The sequence below is a fragment of the Peromyscus leucopus genome, chromosome 1, assembly GCF_004664715.2.
Source record: "Peromyscus leucopus breed LL Stock chromosome 1, UCI_PerLeu_2.1, whole genome shotgun sequence".
NCBI lineage: Eukaryota > Metazoa > Chordata > Mammalia > Rodentia > Cricetidae > Peromyscus > Peromyscus leucopus.
The window spans coordinates 14,651,721-14,669,746 of NC_051063.1; the positions used below are offsets into that span (position 1 = coordinate 14,651,721).

Below are 18,026 nucleotides of genomic sequence, written 5' to 3' on the forward strand. Positions count from 1 at the left end.
AGTTCTGTTGGGTCTCCTTGCGAAGACACAGCGCAGCTGGGCCTATAGGCCATCCTTTCTAGGAGTGTAGGGGGGTGGCGGTAGGGGACCCTACCAGGGTGTCCAGCCACCACTCACAACCAGTTGTATGGATTATGCCCTAATTGAATGTGACCTTGGGGTTTGGAGGAAGCAGAGAGAGGAGATAGATTGGAGGTAGGAAGGGCAGGGGGCTCCACCTTGGCAACTACAGGGGAGCCTCTACCCCTGCTGGGTAAGGCTTTCCAGGTATGGTTTCTATGGAAAGGAGTGCTCACACCCAGTGTAAGGAACCCATCACCTGTGCTCTGTGAGGAAATCTAATATACTCATTAGGTCCTCAGAGTGAACTTTAGTGAAATTGTGCCCCTGCTCATCCTTGGGACCTTAGGAAGAAAGAAGCACTGCTTTTGTCTTCCCTGGGGAAAGGAATTCTAGCAACATCTGAATATAAAAAGGTTTTAAAGGAATTGTTTCCCTACCACTAATAAAACTCATGGAAATGTGCTACAAACGGAGCTTAGGGTAGTCAGATTTTTATCGGATTCAAAGTTACTATAATGGAAATTCTTCAGAATTAAGATAGATTTGCTCCCTGAGTATATCCATTAGTTGTCTGTCAACTTGACACACTTTAGGGTCACCTAGAAAGAGGAAACCTCAGTTGAGAAAATAGCTCCATCAGACTGGCCTGTAGAAGGTCCTATCCCACTGTGGGCAGAGCTACCCTTGGGCTGGTAGTCCTGGGTTGTATTGAAAAAAAAAAACAGGCTGAGCAAGCCATGGAGAACAAGCCAGTAAGGGGAACCCTCTATGGTTTCTGTTTCAGTTTCTGCCTCCAGATGCACTAAGCTCCTGCCATGCCTTCCCTCAGTGATGGACTGCAACCTGGGAGTTGTAAGATGAAATAAACCCTTTCCTCCTGGAGTTGCTTTTGATCCATGGTGTTTATAACACTAAGATGATGCAAACTAAGACATTGACTCTCTAAAACAATGCTGATTTTCAGGACTGGCTTAAAAGTCAAAGGAAAATGCAAGTTTTATTTGTACCCTAAAGGCTAGCCAAGCATCTCGAGCAACTGGAATGAAGTGAAACAATAAAAACAGAAGTGGGGTTTGTGTTTAGTATTTTAAATATTAGAAGATAATCTTCCTGCTGGCAATTAAGTCTTCCTAATTCCACTCTGTGCCTAATGACGATTCAATTTATACCTTCCAAAGAATTCTTTGAGTTACAGTAGCAGGAAACAGAAGGACACATGTTCTTCCCCTGGAGCTAATAGCCTGTCCTGCGTTTCAAATATTGACTGGCATTCCTCTGTAGAAAAACAACAGATAACTGTCAAGACTACTACTGTCAGCTAGAGGAACTGAAAGATAACAGAATACAGTGGCCCGAAATATGTCACTTATGTGTATGCCACATTATGCAAAAGTGTTGCAAAATGTACCAGAAATGGAGCATAAGGACAATTTTGAGCTGAAGCATAAAAGGTAAGTTTTCTGTGTCCTCATTTGGCTAAAAGCAGGGGAGATAGCTAAAGCTATTTCTCCCTCTTCCCTACCTTTTTTCAGCTCAGAAGGGTCATGTGTAAATTTTACTGTCTGGACCATATCTTCCATTGGATCATTATAGTAGTTGATTTCCACAGTTTGCCACTCTGTAGTCAAAGTCCTTTTTCCTAGCCCTGACTTCTTCAGACATGTGTCCTGTGGTTAAGATTCTAAGTACACGCTGGAACCACTCCTTGAGTTATTCATCACTCATTGGTCATCTGTGCAAGCTCGTTGCCCACAGCAATAAACTTTGTTTTTCTCATGTTAATGTGTTTTTTGTTAGTTTAACTTACAGAGTCCAAGCCAACAAACCTAACAATAGAAAGAAAAGCATGGGTTATTTTCTCCTGTCTCTGCAGCACAATACAATACAAACCAGATTGTTGACATTAATATGGACAAATTCCATAGTGTTGGTTTTATAAACATCTCTCTATATATATTTTTGCTGAGTGGTATAAGGGGGTTTTATGTCTATTTGCCACTGCTGTTCAGGTCTTTTGTTTTAATGAGTCCTTTGTGGAGCAGAAAAACATTACATCCTCAAGGCTAGGGAGTATGGGGTTGTGGAGTATTGGATCAACCCCTGAGGCATCTGGAGATTCCTCAGCCAGCTATCATGGATCTGGTGCTCGAAAAGAAATGAGGTTTGATGAGAACGTGATCTTAATGTTACAAATGAATCTTGGGAATCTGAAATTCTCAAGATGAAGGCAGTAAACTTAAGGCATTATTGCAGCGCTCTCATCAACAAAGACTTTGCTAAGGGGTAGCATTTGCATTCCCCTTCACAGTGAAAAAGTTGCTCTCAGCAGCAGGCATGTAACACTGACGCAGACACTGTTCATCCCACTAGGCTAAAATGAGATCACTACCACAATCTTTTAGCTAAATTTGAAGCAAGCTTTATTAAGTACTGGCCAGGACATTGGGCACTGGTCAGGTCCATACCCAGGATTCCCAGAGTATGGCTCTGAATTACATTAAACATGGGCTTATAAAGGCAAAATCCAACAAGGCTGCATACTTCCCACATTAGTCGAATCGGGGCAAGCATACATCCTGACATAAATCCTGCCTATGTACCTCCTACCTACTTGTGATCAAGCACATCCTGTGCAGTTGGGACAACCAAGCTTGTTTACAAAAGCAAACCTGTGGCTTGTTATCTTCCATGAACAACAGCCTCCAATATTCCAAGAAGTTACCTGTCCTTGGGCAGGTGGGGCTTACAGGTCAGGGTCATTGTTTTATAGATCTCTTAAACACAGCAATTTAAATTTCAAACATAACTTTAGCCATCACAATACTTGTATAACTACAAAGAAAATCCACTCAAATTCTAGTCAAGACATTTATTCTATTCCTTATATGTGTGAGTGAGTGTGTGTAGGTCTTGTGTGTGAGTGTGTGTGTATGTCTATGTATGTGGGGGGGGGTGGAGTGGAGTAGTGGTGTGTGTGTGTGTGTGTGTGCGCGCGCGCGTGCGTGCGCGCGCGCGCCCACGTGCAGCATTCAGTGCAGTTAGGAGGCATCAACTGGGACCTGGAACTGAGACCTTCAAGCAAAGCAGCAAGTGCTCTTAGCAGCAGCATCACTCCAGCCCCTGATTTTATTTCTCTCACTGTTTCATCTGCTCTTTGATTTAACCATCATTTCTACAGTGTGTTAAGTGTTTGAAAAATCCTCTTAAAACCTGGAGAATTCTTTCTGTATCTTAAACTATACTAAGAAGACTGAGACATAGGCCTATAAAATGCTTACAATAGTAGTGCGGGGGCAAGGACAGTGGGGGCTTTAAAGCTGTGGGGCATGCAGTAGACACTGCAGATAAGAACTGAACTAGAAAGCATGAACTAGAAAGAAAGAATCTGAGTAGGAAGCAAAAGGCATTCTAGGCATCAGTTTGCAGGATTTCTCTAACAGAGGTTGTATTTCCACCATGAGTGACCCATATCTATAATCTTAGATTAGTATTCGCATATTAACACTCAACTCTCTGCAAGACCATGTACATGGCTTGGAAAAGAGAATTTACTGATTTTGTTTCAGGCATGTGTTTTCTAATTAAGCATTTTTTCATGAATTCTGAATACTGTAGAACAAAAGATTTCTCGGGATGCTGCCTGTGCCTAAGAAGCATTCTGCATGGAAAGACTGGCAAGTACTGCACCACAATACCTATGAGTTCTTATGATTATTTTTTAAAACATTTGTAAGAGTTATGGCTTTCTTTTTCCAAACTCTGCACTGATATCTGGGACTATTGGGTCTAAATTGTTCTGACAGAATTTTCCATTATCTGTTAGAACTGTGTGTTCTGTAGTTTGGTTCATGAGTGGGCAAGCAATTTAAAATGATATTTTTCAAAATCATGGTAGTCCAGTCCATTCTGCAAGTAATCAGGACTGCCTGGTGAGTCTGATTGTTCACAACGTGACAAACTCAGAATGGAGGGCCATCTCTGTACTAGAATCAAAGCTTAGATAAGGTCATCCAAAGAGCACATGAATCCTACATGGGCTGGTCTTTTTGATGAATTGACTGGGAATCTCACTATTTCACTGTGTTCTATTGGTGAAATTACTAAGGCCACTCCACATAGTTAAAAGGGAGGTTTATTTAGTGGCATAACTTATAAGTGAAGGGATAGCTGGGTTGCAGGGTCTGGGAAAGGTGTGTCGCAATCCAGCGGAGTTCTCTGGAGAACTCTGTTCGGTCTACCTCCAGCATCCAGGGTCCAGGCACCAAGAAAGCCTGTGCATCCGGATCTTGGGTCTTCAGGGTCCTCTCTTGGCCAAGCCTTGTAGGTGTGACAGTTACCGAAGCCTCAATGGGGGTTGGAACTTCCAGATCAAGGTTGGAATGGCTACCCTCTACAGTGTTCTTTCGTGGCTTCCCCTCTAAACTATCCTGACCCCTATGACCAAGTGCTTGTCATGAAATATAGCAACACTGTGGGCAAAACTATAAAAATCAATTGATATGAGTCATAAATCATCATGTGACTATCACAGTGACTATATGAATATATTTTATATATGTAATATATCAAAGTATATATGTAAATCTATGCATATATATAATGACACTATCAATACAACTATTTGAAAGCAGTGATTCATCTTATTTAAAAATTTCTAATTCTTGTAACTAAAGGAGGGAATCTTAAACATGTTATTTTAGGAATATACAATTATTCCCATTTTTCACTCTTATCTCAACTTGTTATGATATTCTAATAATATTCTCCAAACGTGTATTTTAGTATGTATATCTTAATAAAGTACAACTAGTATATCATCCAGTGACAACAAACATTTTAAACACCCCCCAAACAGTATGACACTTGCCATTGCTTCATCATTTCCCTAAAAATAGCCTCAAAAAAGGCCTTAGTTCTTCTTTTATTATAGACTAGATTATATCTACAATGTATGCCTTACCTGAGTTCAGTATAAGAGTTTCCAAAAACAGCAAAAACTCATTTTTCTAATTATTTGCACTTGTACTTATCAGGACATTTGCTTTCTTTCTACTGCTAATGTATTAGATCAAATATATTCAAAGTCATTCCTAGATAATCTTAAGTGTTAACTAATGCATCTTGTTTTATCACCTTTCAAATTAACATTATATTTTTAGTCTACTAAAAGTTGCAAAAACTAGCTGTTACTTACATCTAAACTGCTATAGAGTGTAAGTCCAGTTATTTGAGTTTTGTCAAAACTTGTGGTAAGGTAGGGAGCTCTTGAATACTGAGAAAACTGATTCAGTGTATTTTATCATGCAGCAAACACTGGCAGATAAGACTGTAGGAAATAGGCAATGCTGAGTGCAATTATGATTGCAGGTATAGTTCAGTGGTAGAACACATGCTTAGCATGCACAGTCCCTGGATATCATCCATAGGAGTAAAACCACATGACAGCAAACACACTTTTATTTATCTGGAAGAAAACCTTAGAGCTTTCTTATCCATAGCATTTATTATTTATTACCATTAAATGCTACTACATAAAATCCCTGCTTCTTTGAAGTTCATAGTTCATTTTTAAATATGGATAAAATAATAAGCTTTTTTTCAACTTTGGACAAGTAAATGTGCAATTATTGAGTAAAGTTTATTATGAACAATTTGGGGAAATATCCTTGAACACTGGCATAATATAGAGTCATTTGTCCATGACTCGTATCTTTCCAGTATCCATTGGGGAAGAAAGTTTTGGCTGATTTAACTAGCCCACATGAATGAGATTTCAAAGTGGGTACAAAAGCAATAATCACCTGCACCATTTTCCCAAAAATCAGAAGCAAGTAGCCCTGGGCCACCTGAGAACCCTTCCCATTCAAAGCAAGGATAAGAACACCTGCAAGACTCTATGGTCAAATGGTGCAGTGAGATATGGAAGGTGAATCCTGAAGCAGACAAAGGCTCTGAGACAGACAAAAATCTATTGATCATGCATTTCAAAGTTAATCTTAGCAAAGAAAATTTTATAAAATATTTAAATGCCAAGGGGAAAGAGGATCAGATTTTGTTGTTATTATTATTTCTTTTAATAACTTCTAAGTGAGAATTTCAAAGTATTTGATAAGAATTAGTAAAAATTAACCTCAACAATTTGTTAGGCACTCACAATTGCACCAATAAAAAGAAATTATTAAATATTCACAAGTGAATTACCTATCAATAGGCTGAATCCTAATACAGGAAGTTAGCAAGTCCATTTTTCTTGCTTAAATGTAGTTTGTGAGGTCCATGCTTGTTACTGATTGGAAAGATACATTCTGATGCCACAGTGGTGAGACGGGCCATTGACACCATAATAAGAGATTTCTAATATTAGCCTGGAACTAATTTCTCTCAATAAAATGTTTTCTTCTTTGATTTTATAAAGAATGAAAGTAGAGAAAATGAAGCCAACTGAAGAAAGACAAATTATCCACAATAAGCAATTTGAGAGAAAAATTCTAGAATATAAAATGAAAGCATTTATAAGGGTGTTAAATGAACATAAAGGCGTTAACCACACCAAAGAAAACACAAGGAATCCTAGATAAGCAAATATAAAGAGATGAAACACACACACACACACACACACACACACACACACACAAACACAAATAACAGGAATCAACAAACACTGCTCAATAACATCTCTCAATATCAAAAAAAAAAGTAGACTAACAGAATGGATGAGAAAACAGGATCCATCCTTCTGCTGCAACCAAAAAATATACCTTAAAATCAAAGATAGATATATTCTGGATAAAATGATGAAAAAGGATATTTCAAGAACATGGACCAAAGAAACAAGCTGGTGCAGCCATTTTAATATATGACAAAATAACAAAACTAATCAGAAGAGATGGGGAAAGGTATTACAAACACATGAAAAGAAAAATCCAACAAGAGGACATTACAATTCAATTCTTAACATCTATGCACCAAAGACAAGGGCAGCCAAGCTTGTTTAAAAATACAAAACCAAAAACAAGCACGCATACACACACACACACACACACACACACACACACACACACACACACACATACTACTACTACTACTACTACTACTACTACTACTACTATTTCGACTACTACTCCAGCTTAAATCACATATTGGCCCTCACGCACTGATAGTAGGAGACTACAATACCCTACTTTCACCAATAGACAGGTAATCCAGACAAAAACTAAACAGAGAAATGCTGGAGCTAATTGACATTATAAACAAAATGGACCTAAGAGATATTTACAGAGTATTTCACACAAACACAAAGGAATATACTTTCTTCTTAGCACCTAATGGAAGTTTTTCCAAAATTGACCACATGGTTGGACACAAAGCAAGTCTCAACAGACACAAGAAAATTGAAATAACACCATGCATCCTATCTAATCACCACAGATTAAAACTGGATAGCAACAACAGTTTACAAACTAATTAAAACAGTACAAATCATGACTGAATGAAAAATTCATCAAGACAGAAATTAACAAAGAAATAAGACTTTCTAGAATTGAATGAACATGAATGTAAAATATCCCAAATGTATGGAATACAATGAAGGCAGCTCTAGGAGCTGTTAATAACAACATTAAAAAAAATGAAACAAAAAAATTAACCCAGAAAGTGGTGACACACACCTTTAATCCCAGCACTCAGGAGGCAGAGGCAGGCAGATCTCTGAGTTTGAGGCCAGCCTGGGCTACAGAGTGAGTTCCAAGACAGGAACTACACAAAGAAACCCTGTCTCACTTGAAAAAAATATGGTGAGATCTCATATGAATAACTTAACAACACACCTGAAAGCTCTAGAACTAAAAGAAGAAATCATACCTAAAAGGAGTAGACAACAAGAAATAATTAAACTTTGGGTTAAAATTAAATAATAGAAACAAAGAGAGCAACACAAAAAAATCAATGAAACCAAGAGTTGGTTCATTGAGAAAAATCAATAAGTTTAAGGAACGCTTATCCAAATTAACTAAAGTTAGAGAGAGAATATCCAAATTAACAGAATTAGAGATGAAAAGGAGAACATAACAACAGACACTAAAAAAAAAAAAAAAAATCCAGAGAATCATAAGGACATACTTTAAAAACTTGTACTCCACCAAATAGTTAAATCTGAAAGATATAAATAATTTTCTCAATACATACTTACCAAGGTAAATCAAGATCAGATAGACAATTTAAACAGACCTATAACCCTTACTTAAATGAAAGCTATTATTAAAAGTCAACCAACCACAAAAATCCCAAGGCCAGATAGTTTTAGCAAAGCATTCTACCAGACTATCAAGGAAGAGTTAATGCCAATATACCTCAAATTATTTCACAAAATAGAAACAGAAGGAACATTGTCCAAATCATTTTATAAGGCCACAGTTACCCTGATACCAAACCACATAACCCAACAAAGAGAATTACAGACCAATTCTCCTTATGAACATACATGCAAATATTCTTTGCAAGTATAAAATACTTGCAAAACAAACCTAAGAATACATGAAAACGATTATTCACCATGATCAAGTAGGCTTTCTCCCAGAGATGTAGAGATGGTTCAGTAAACATGAAACAATAAATGTAATCCATCATATAAATAAGCTGAAAGGCAAAAACAACATTAGCATCTCCTTTGAGACAGAAAAGGCCTTTGATCCAACTTCCCTTCATCATGAAAGGCTGGGAAAGATTAGGGATACAAGGGATGACCTCAACGTTATAAAGGCAATTTACAGCAACCCTATAGCCGACATCAACTTAAATAGAGAAAAATTCAAAGCAATTTCACTAAAATCAGGAACAAGACAGGTTGTCCACTCTCTCCATACCTATTCACTATAGTAGTTGAAGTCTTAGCTAGATCATTAACACAACTGTTAGAGATCAAGGGGTTGCAAATTGGAAAGGAAGAAGTAAAAATATCTTTATTTGCAAATATGAAAGTATACATTAGTGGCTCTAAATATTCCACCAGGAAACTTGCAACACTGATAAACACTTTCATCAAAATAGCTCAATACAAAGTAAACTCAAAAAAGTTAGTAGCACTCCTATATACAAATAACTGACTTAGAAGGAAATCAGGGAACCAACACCTTTCACAATAGGCTCAAATAATATATTTTGGGATAACTCTACCCAAGCAAGTGAAAACTTGCATGAGAAAAACTTTAAGACATTGAAGAAAATATCTGAAGCTGGAGAGATATCCCATATTCATAGATTGGTAGGATTGATATAGTACAAATGACTATCCTACCAAAAGCAATTTTCAGACTCAATGCAATTGCCATCAAAATTCCAACACACTCTTTCACAGATCTTGACAGGACAATTTTCAGCTTCATATGAAAATACACACACACATACACACACACACCAACATAGCTAAAACAACCCTGAATAATAAAAGAACTCCTAGAGCTATCACTTTCCCCAGTCTGAAATTGTATTACAGAGCTATACTAAGAAAAATAAAAGAGAAAATAAAAATATAGTAATAAAACAACATACTATTGGTACAAAACATATACACTGATCAATGAAAACACACACACCTATAGACACCTAATTCTTGATAAAGAAGCCAGAAAAAAAGACAGCATCTTCAACAAATACTGCTAATTAAACTGGACAGCTGCATGTAGAAGAATACAAATATACCCATACTTATCACCCTGCACAAAACACAACTCCATATCTCTTAAAGACCTAAATATAGAATCAGACACACTGAACCCGATAGAAGAGAAAATGGGGAATGGACATGAATTCATTGGAACAGGAAATATATTCTGAGCATAACACTAATAGTGTAGGCACTAGGACAATCATTAATAAATAGGATCTCATGAAACCGAGAAGCTTCTGCATGACAAAGGATACCATCATTAGGACAAAGTGGTGGCCTACAGAATGAGAAAATATTTTTACCAACTATATATCTTACAGAGGGCTAATAACCAAAATATATAAATAACTCAAAAAACGACATGTCAAGAAAACAAATAACAATTAAAAATGGGGTACAGATCTGTGGTAGTTTGAAAAAAAATGACCCCAAAGAGAGTAGCACTAGGAGGAGGTAACTTTGTTAGAGTAGGTGTGACCTTGTTGGAGAAAGTGTGTCACTGTGGCAGTGGGTTTTGAGGTCTCCTTTGCTCAAGCAACACTCAGTGAGACAGTTCACTTCCTGTTGTCTGCATATCAAGATGGAAAACTCTCAGCTCCTTCTCCAGCACGTTGGCCTGCATTGGCATGCCACCCTGTCCCCACCATGATCATAATGGACTAAACCTCTGAAACTGTAAGCCACCCAAATTAAATGTTTTCCTTTATAAAAAGTTGCTATGGGTATGTTCTTTCCTCACAGCAATTGAAACTCTAAGACGAGATCTAAACAGAATGCTCAAAAGTGAAAATTCAAAAGGCTGAGAAACACTTAAAGAAGTGTTCAACATCCTTAGCCATCAGGGAAATGCAAATCAAAACTGCTTTAAGATTTCATCTTATACTCATTAGTATGGCTAAGATTAATAAATCAAGTAACAGCTCATGCTGGCAAAGATGTAGAGTAATGGGAACACTCATCCATTCCTGGTAGGAGTAAAAAATTCATACAGCCACTATGGAAATCAGTGTGGCAATTCCTCAGGAAGATAGAAATCAACTTACCTCAAGACCCAGATATACAACTCATTGACATATACCCAAAGTACTCTTCATCCTACCAGAGATACTTACTCAATCATGTTCATTGCTGTTCTATTCATAATGTCCAGAAATTGGAAACAACCTAGATATCCCTCACAGAAGAGTAAATAAGGAAATGTGGTACATCTGCACACTTTAGTATTATTCAGCTATTCTTTGTTTTTTGTTTTGTTTAATGAAATCATGGAATTTGCAGGCAAATGGATGGAACTAGAAAAAAAAAAATCATCCTGAGTGACGTATCCCAGACCCAGAAAGGCAAATATGTTATGTATTAACTTATATGTGGATGTTAGCTGTTAAGCCAATGATATCCAAGCTACAATCCATAGAACAAGTTAAGTATATCGTAAGGTACTGGGGGGGATAGATAGATCTCATCAGGAAAGGGAAATAGAATAGTTACAGATGAATGGGGAAGCTGGAATGGGAAGATCAAATGGGGAAAGAGAGAGAAGAGAGGGAGGAGGGAATACAGGGAAAGACAGCTAACATTAAAGGCCATTTGAGGGGTAGCATGGAGCCTAACACAGTAGAAGCTCCCTAAAATATATACATACATGAAAGTGATCTAAATGAAACGGCTAAATGGTGGGAACGACAAGGCCACAACTGGCCATCTTTTGTCACCAAATGCAGCTTCCTGTAGCAGGATTGGGTTACATCTAATTGAGTTGTTGGCCAGAGGGGTCCCATGGGAATCCCCAAACAATCCAGGCTGTGCCAAGACTATAGGTTACTCTCCACAAACTGACAGCGAGGCCCCATTGTTGAAGATAACACCTTCACAACTCATTGAACATGGAGAAATTGAGCTAGGGCCTTCACTCCTACCTAAGGATCAAAAATTCAGTTTTCTTTGAGACAGGAAGCTATTTTGCACACTACCAAAATATAAATAGAAAAAACCCTTTGATCTACAATAATGCCTTACCTGCAAGATATGCTAGGGCAATGGCGGCACAAATCTTGTGGGAGTAACCAATCAATAACTAATTTGACTTAAGGCCTGCTTCACGAGATAGAACCTGTACCCAACACTGCTTGGGTGGCCAAGAGCCTGAGACTAGACAGCCCATGGACCTAGGGTAATACCAAATATTACTGTTCTAAAGAAAAAAAAGTGGCAATAAAATAACTCCTAATGATATTCTACTATACTTATAGATCGGCACTTTGCTCTGCCATCATCAGAGAAGCAGCAGATAGAACAAATACAGAGACCCACAGCCAAACATTATGTGGAGAGTGAGAGACCTTGGAACACTAGGCCCTGAATGGGATGTTTCTATCAAATCCTTCCCTTCAAAGTTCAGGGAACCCTATGGAAGAGGATGTGGAAAAAGTTTAAGAGCCTGAGTGTTAGAAAACACCAAGAAAACGAGGCCCTTTGATCAATTTGATCAAAGCTATGTGAACTCCCAGAAACTGAGGCAGCATGCACAGGACCTGCACTGGTCTACATCAGGCCCTTTATGTATATATTATGGCTTCCAATTTAGTGTTAGTATGGGATTCCTGAGTGTGAGAACTAGTATACTTCTTGTTCCTTCTCTGGAACTCTTTTCCTTCTGTTTGTTTTCAACAATTCTGGTGTGCTGGTTTTTGTTTTATCTAGTTATATTTTGTTATTTTTCCATAGAAGCCTGTTGTTTTGATTTTTTTTTGTTTGTTTTGAGTTTTTGCTCTGTTTTGGTTTTTGACACAGTGTTTTTCCATGTGGCCTCACTGTCCTGGAACTTGCCCTGTGAACCAAGATAGCCTAGAACTCAAGGACCCACCTGTCTCTGCTGATATTAAAGGTGTTTCCCACCATGCTCTACTACCCTGATGCTTGTTTGTTTTCTAATCAGAGACAGAAAAGAAGTAGGTATGAATAAAAGGTAAGAAGGAGAACTGAGATGGAAAATGTAATCAGGATATATTATGTGAGAAAAAAATCTATTTTCAATAAAAGGGGACTATTTAAAAAAAAAAAAAAACAAACTTCAAGTAGTTCAAAGCTAGTCATACTAGAGGCAGGCACAGTGAAATAGACCAGTAGTTCCATCACTGGACGCTAAGGCAGAAGGACCAAAAATTCAAGACCAGCCTGTTAGTGTGACTCATTTTTAAAAACAACTCTAAAACAAATGAATTAAAATTAAATAAAAATATGGACACCGTGAAAGCACTTACACTATGGAAATAGCAGAGATCAGAGTATCTTAGCACATGACTCTCCTCTGTTCACCTAGTCTTCTTCATCCTTGAACTATCCAGACCAGTGGTGGCAATGGTTCTCTTGCCTTGAGAATGAAGGGCCAACAACAGCAGAATCACTGCCACTGGTGTTGCTTCCTAGAGGAGGCACTAATCAAGTGTGTGTGATCTACAGAGCACTCTGCTGGACACACACACACACACACAAAGGTACGCTTTTCATATACTTTTTATGTTTATATTATCTATCAAAATCTATTCTAAAAGGGGAATTTGCATACAATTATTCAAATGTACTACTGTACAAACCAACTACTTATCCTCACAGAACTTCCATTTTTTTTATGTGTAAAATCATAATAACACAGACCATGAAGTTTAGAGGATAAAAGGAGACAGAAGAATAATAAGCAGCATGCATTAAATAGTGACTGTGCTGGAGTACTTTTTTGTTTGTGTGTGTGTGCTTGTTATTGTTGTTTTGTTTGGTTTGCTTTTTTTAGTTGAGTTCATGTAACCCAGGCCGGCCTCTACTTCTCCAGTGGGCATTGCAGATACGGGCCACCTTGCCTGGTTCAAGACCTATGCTGCGTTCTTCCCAGGAACTTCACGAAGTAGGGTTACATTTATCTCTATGCACAATAAGAAAACTCAAGACACAGAGAGTTTCAGAAACTCTACTGTTTCCCACTTGACAAAAATGTATGAAATCATGGAGAAATTAGTTATCAATGTGACATTTTGAAGTTCAGATGTATGGTTTCCTGTTCTTCAGGTGAAAATGCTGTCTATGCACTAGATGATATAAGGACCAGGAGACAAAGACCTGTGTATCATTATACGAGTGAGCTGAAAAAGAAACCAGTGTGGTGAATTATGTGCTTGGGTGTGTACACATGCTTAAAAATCCCCTTTTGTGCAATCTTTCATTTCTTTAACAATATCAGATGAAGAAAATATGTATGCTCAATATCTCCTGACAGCTGCTCACAATGAACTTAAGCCCCAAGGAAGGAGGTGGGGCTGAGAACTCGGCTCAGAAAATCAAGCTCAATCTGATCTCACTTTTCTAGAAACATGTTAACTTCCTCAGCCCAAAACTAAAGCAAAAATAAATTCAAAGCAAGTAAAGCTGATTAGGTGAGTGAGACTGAGCATGGAGAACTATTAGTTTCACGGCTTGTATCTGTTCATGTTTGAATGACATGCTCAGGGTACCTTACTTGTCTCCTTAGCCTCAACTAATAAACCACAGATACAGCCAGTCAAAGTGGACAGATTCCAGAAACACTGGGTCAGGGTTCTACAAAACTTAGAAATTATTATATATGCTATCTAATGTTTTTGTTATCTAAAGTATATCACTTTAGTGGATATTTTATCATGAGCCAACTCCATGAAAAAGGAAATCTGAAGAGCTCATACACTCTAAATTGTGGATTCCTGAAAAGTTATAACTGATCCCTCCCTAAAATAAGCATCTTAAAGTACCCAGATAGGATCCATTTTGTAATGTTTCTTATTTTAACCTCCATGGAAGGACTCATTCTCCCATGAGTGTTTCACACACAAACACTGTACACAATAAGCACAACACAGACCTCTTCCAGGTGTAGCTGGCTAGTAACCACATGGTGCCCACCCTCTTACCTCAGGACCTCCTTGCCTTGAATGTATTTGGCCAAACCACTTGACCTCTGAGGACAGCAATTTGAGAACCATGGTCCATAATTCACCTTATTGGCTTTGTATATTGCTGAAGTTGGAGGTAGCTTTAGATCAAAGTCCAGTCCTTTGGTTTGTTTGCTTGTTTGTTTGTTTTTAAGGCTACGTCCTAACAGCAAAATAAGGTGGTTGCTCAGTTAGTCTTAGTTATAATGCTGTGTTGTAGTCAAGGGTTTGGGTTTCTGGTGAGCAAGACGTTATGCCAGTTATTTTCCATCCAGGTGTATTATTTCAACCCTGGTGAGTGTGGCTGCCTTTTACAGGCAGGAAGTTCTAGTCATGCAACCTCTGTGCAAAACTTATGAGTAACTGAACTATGGAATATACTTAATATTCACACTGGTAGAAATTTTATAGATAGATAAGTAATGTAAATTATCTTTGACTTTTAGGTAAAGGAAAAGTGCACCACACTTTCCCCTTCTCCCTGCACACATATTCTCAACCACTTCATAAACTATCCACAGAGTGATGTGCTTAATTACAGCTTCTGCTTCTCAGAGCTGAACACAGTGGCTCTAGTTCCTGCTCTTGTACTAGTGTTTTTTAGAGTAAGAAATAAAGGCTTCTATCTTGGACCATCTATGCAGAGATCTGTATGTATTTAAATACATTCTAAACTGAATTGACACAAAGGACAGAGAATGAGAAGCACAACTGTACATGGGTGGGGAGAATGAAGTAAAGGAGTTCCTTTCAGCTTTATAAACCAAATCCATGGCTTTGAACATGCCAAGCGCCCACTCCTGAGCCTTGCTGGAGAGTTCTTATGGAGACACAGCCATTCCCAAAGCTCCCCGCCTACATAGTACAGTCTGCATAGACTGCTTAACCATCTTTGCCCCTCACCCCAATTTTGCTGTGCTGGCATTTGAACCAAGAGCCTCACACACAGAAGGGCACATGCTCTGCCACTAAGTTCTCTTCCTAGCTCCATTACCATCCTTTGACTAGGATCCCTGAAGGTGTTTATATTCCTAGTGGGAAATGTTCTTTAAAAGTTCACCCCTGAAAACACACACACACAAGGAACATTATATAAACTGAGCAGGTTGTATTTATGTATTTAAGAAACACATGAAAAATGAGGCCATGAATTTGAAAGGAGAGAATAAAAAGAAGGGAAATGATGTAATTATATTACAATCTCAAAAATATAAAATAAATAAATAATAAAGATTTGGGAATGATTGCTGAATGACTTCCAACCTCCCCTCCAGAACCATAAGCTGCCATTCCTTAGACTTTTCTCTTGAAAAGCCCCAAAGCCTTCACCCTCTCTATAATCATTTTTAAAAATTTTATACATGTTGGACTCCAGAGCAAAAAGGGAAGTCTTGGAATTCCACACAGACTTAGACCTGGGACAAAATGTTCGTTCTAATAATGGTGAGCCTATGGACTTGGTCCTACAGACTTAGCAAGAACAAAGTCTTGAGGTTGCTTCTGGGAAAAACATAATCCTGAAAATACTCTTTCAAAATAGATTTTTCTATGTCTTAATTAGAGTTACCACTGATGTGATAAAACATCATTATCAAGGGCAACTTGGGGAAGAAGGAGTTTATCTGGTTTACACTTCCAGAGCACTATTCATCACTGAAGAGAGCCAGGACAGGAACTCAAACAGGGCAGGAACCTGGAGGCAGGAGCTGATGCAGAGGCCATGGAGGAATGCTGATTACTACCTTGCTCTCCATGGCTTGATCAGCCTGCTTTCTTATAGAACCTAGGACTCCACACCAATCTCTAATTAAGAAAATGCCCTACAGGCTTGCCTGAAGTCCAATCTTATGGAGACATCTTCTCAATTGAGATTCCCTCCTCTCAGATGACTCTAGCTTGTGTCAAGCTGACAGGAAATTAGCCAGCACACTCTAAAAGAGACAAAAACAGAGGGAAAGCTGTCTGACTCCCTTGTCCTAGTGATGTTGGGGCAGAAGAACCTTCCAGCATATTCTATGAGGCAGTGAGCACTGGAATCTATATGGAAGAAGCTCACACAGCTTCAAGACCTGCAGAGGAAGACAAATGTGGCATTAACATTAACATGTTCTTCCCACAGGAAAATTAGGGCAGCCACAATCCCAAGCATCAGTAGTGCATAGATGGTATTACAGGCATGTTTCTAGAGAGTCGAGAGCAATCTGGCTCAGATTTTTGCCAAACTGTCAAGAGATCCTCTATTTCCTTTTGTTAACACTTTAAAATCTGGTAACTGGGCCATATACTACCAATGTGTCGCCATCCTGAACAGCTCTTGAGTCCCCTTCTAACTAGGTTTCCTGTACCTAGCCCTGTCGATTCCCAGTTCTCTCTTCCATTTTATCATACTGCAGGTCATGGAATGCGAAGTCTGTTCTCAGCGGTGTTTCCCAGATTTGTGCTGTATATTGACACCATCCCACATACTTTCTATGACATATCATGCCAGAAATATAATTTCATGAGAAACACTGGGTCAAAAAGTCTCTACATCTCCTTCAATTTTCTACAGCCAATAAATTGAAGGCAAGAAATTCAAACTCAAGTTTGAGGTCTGTATCTACTCTACTGTCTTACATGGGAGTTGCAGGCAGAGGTGTGTGTGTGTGTGTGTGTGTGTGTGTGTGTGTGTGTGTGTGTGTTCCTGTGTGTGTGTATCTATGTGCCTGTGTGTATGTGTATGCCTGTGTGTCTGTGTGTATGTGTGTGCCTGTGTGTCTGTGTGTATGTGTGGTATGTGTGTGTGTTAGGGTAAAATGGTTTTTCTATAGCTCCAGGCTGCTACATGGCATTCTTCCTCAGTTTTAGCTTCTGAAAGTTCATGGCTATTATTTTCTAATACTTAAACTTCTATATAGTTGTGTGTGTGTGTGTGTGTGTGTGTGTGTGTGTGTGTGTGTGTGTGTGTTAATAGGTTTTCTGTCCCTCAATAATAGGTTTCTCTGCCAACACAGTGAGCTGGATCAAGTTGAATTGGAAAAGTATATCAACAGGTTTATTTGAACAAAGCAACTTCCAAACAGGTTCTTAAGTCCCAGAGATTGAGAAGCTGTGGGCCCAAAGTAAAGCAGGGGGATGATACAGGTTGTAGGTGACGGGTGATGATATGTCTGCCACAAGCTGGATTTGTGCCAAAGTATGGTCAAAAGCTGAATGCTTAAGCAGGGACTTGGGCAGCTGGAGGCAACAGGGGAGGAAGTTGTAGTAGTCACCAAGGATGCAGAACTGGGCTTTTTGGTACCTTTCATTTGTTGGAGATTTTCTGAGAGGGTGGGGTATAAGACAAAGTGCTAAATGGTCTTATT

The 18,026-nt window shown here is 38.5% G+C and overlaps 1 protein-coding gene across 1 annotated transcript in view; it reads right to left on the minus strand.

Annotated features, from left to right (window-relative positions):
- Tmc1 (transmembrane channel like 1) overlaps nucleotides 1-18,026 on the minus strand; it is a 120,977-nt gene that overhangs the window by 87,817 nt on the left and 15,134 nt on the right. The window lies entirely within an intron of this gene.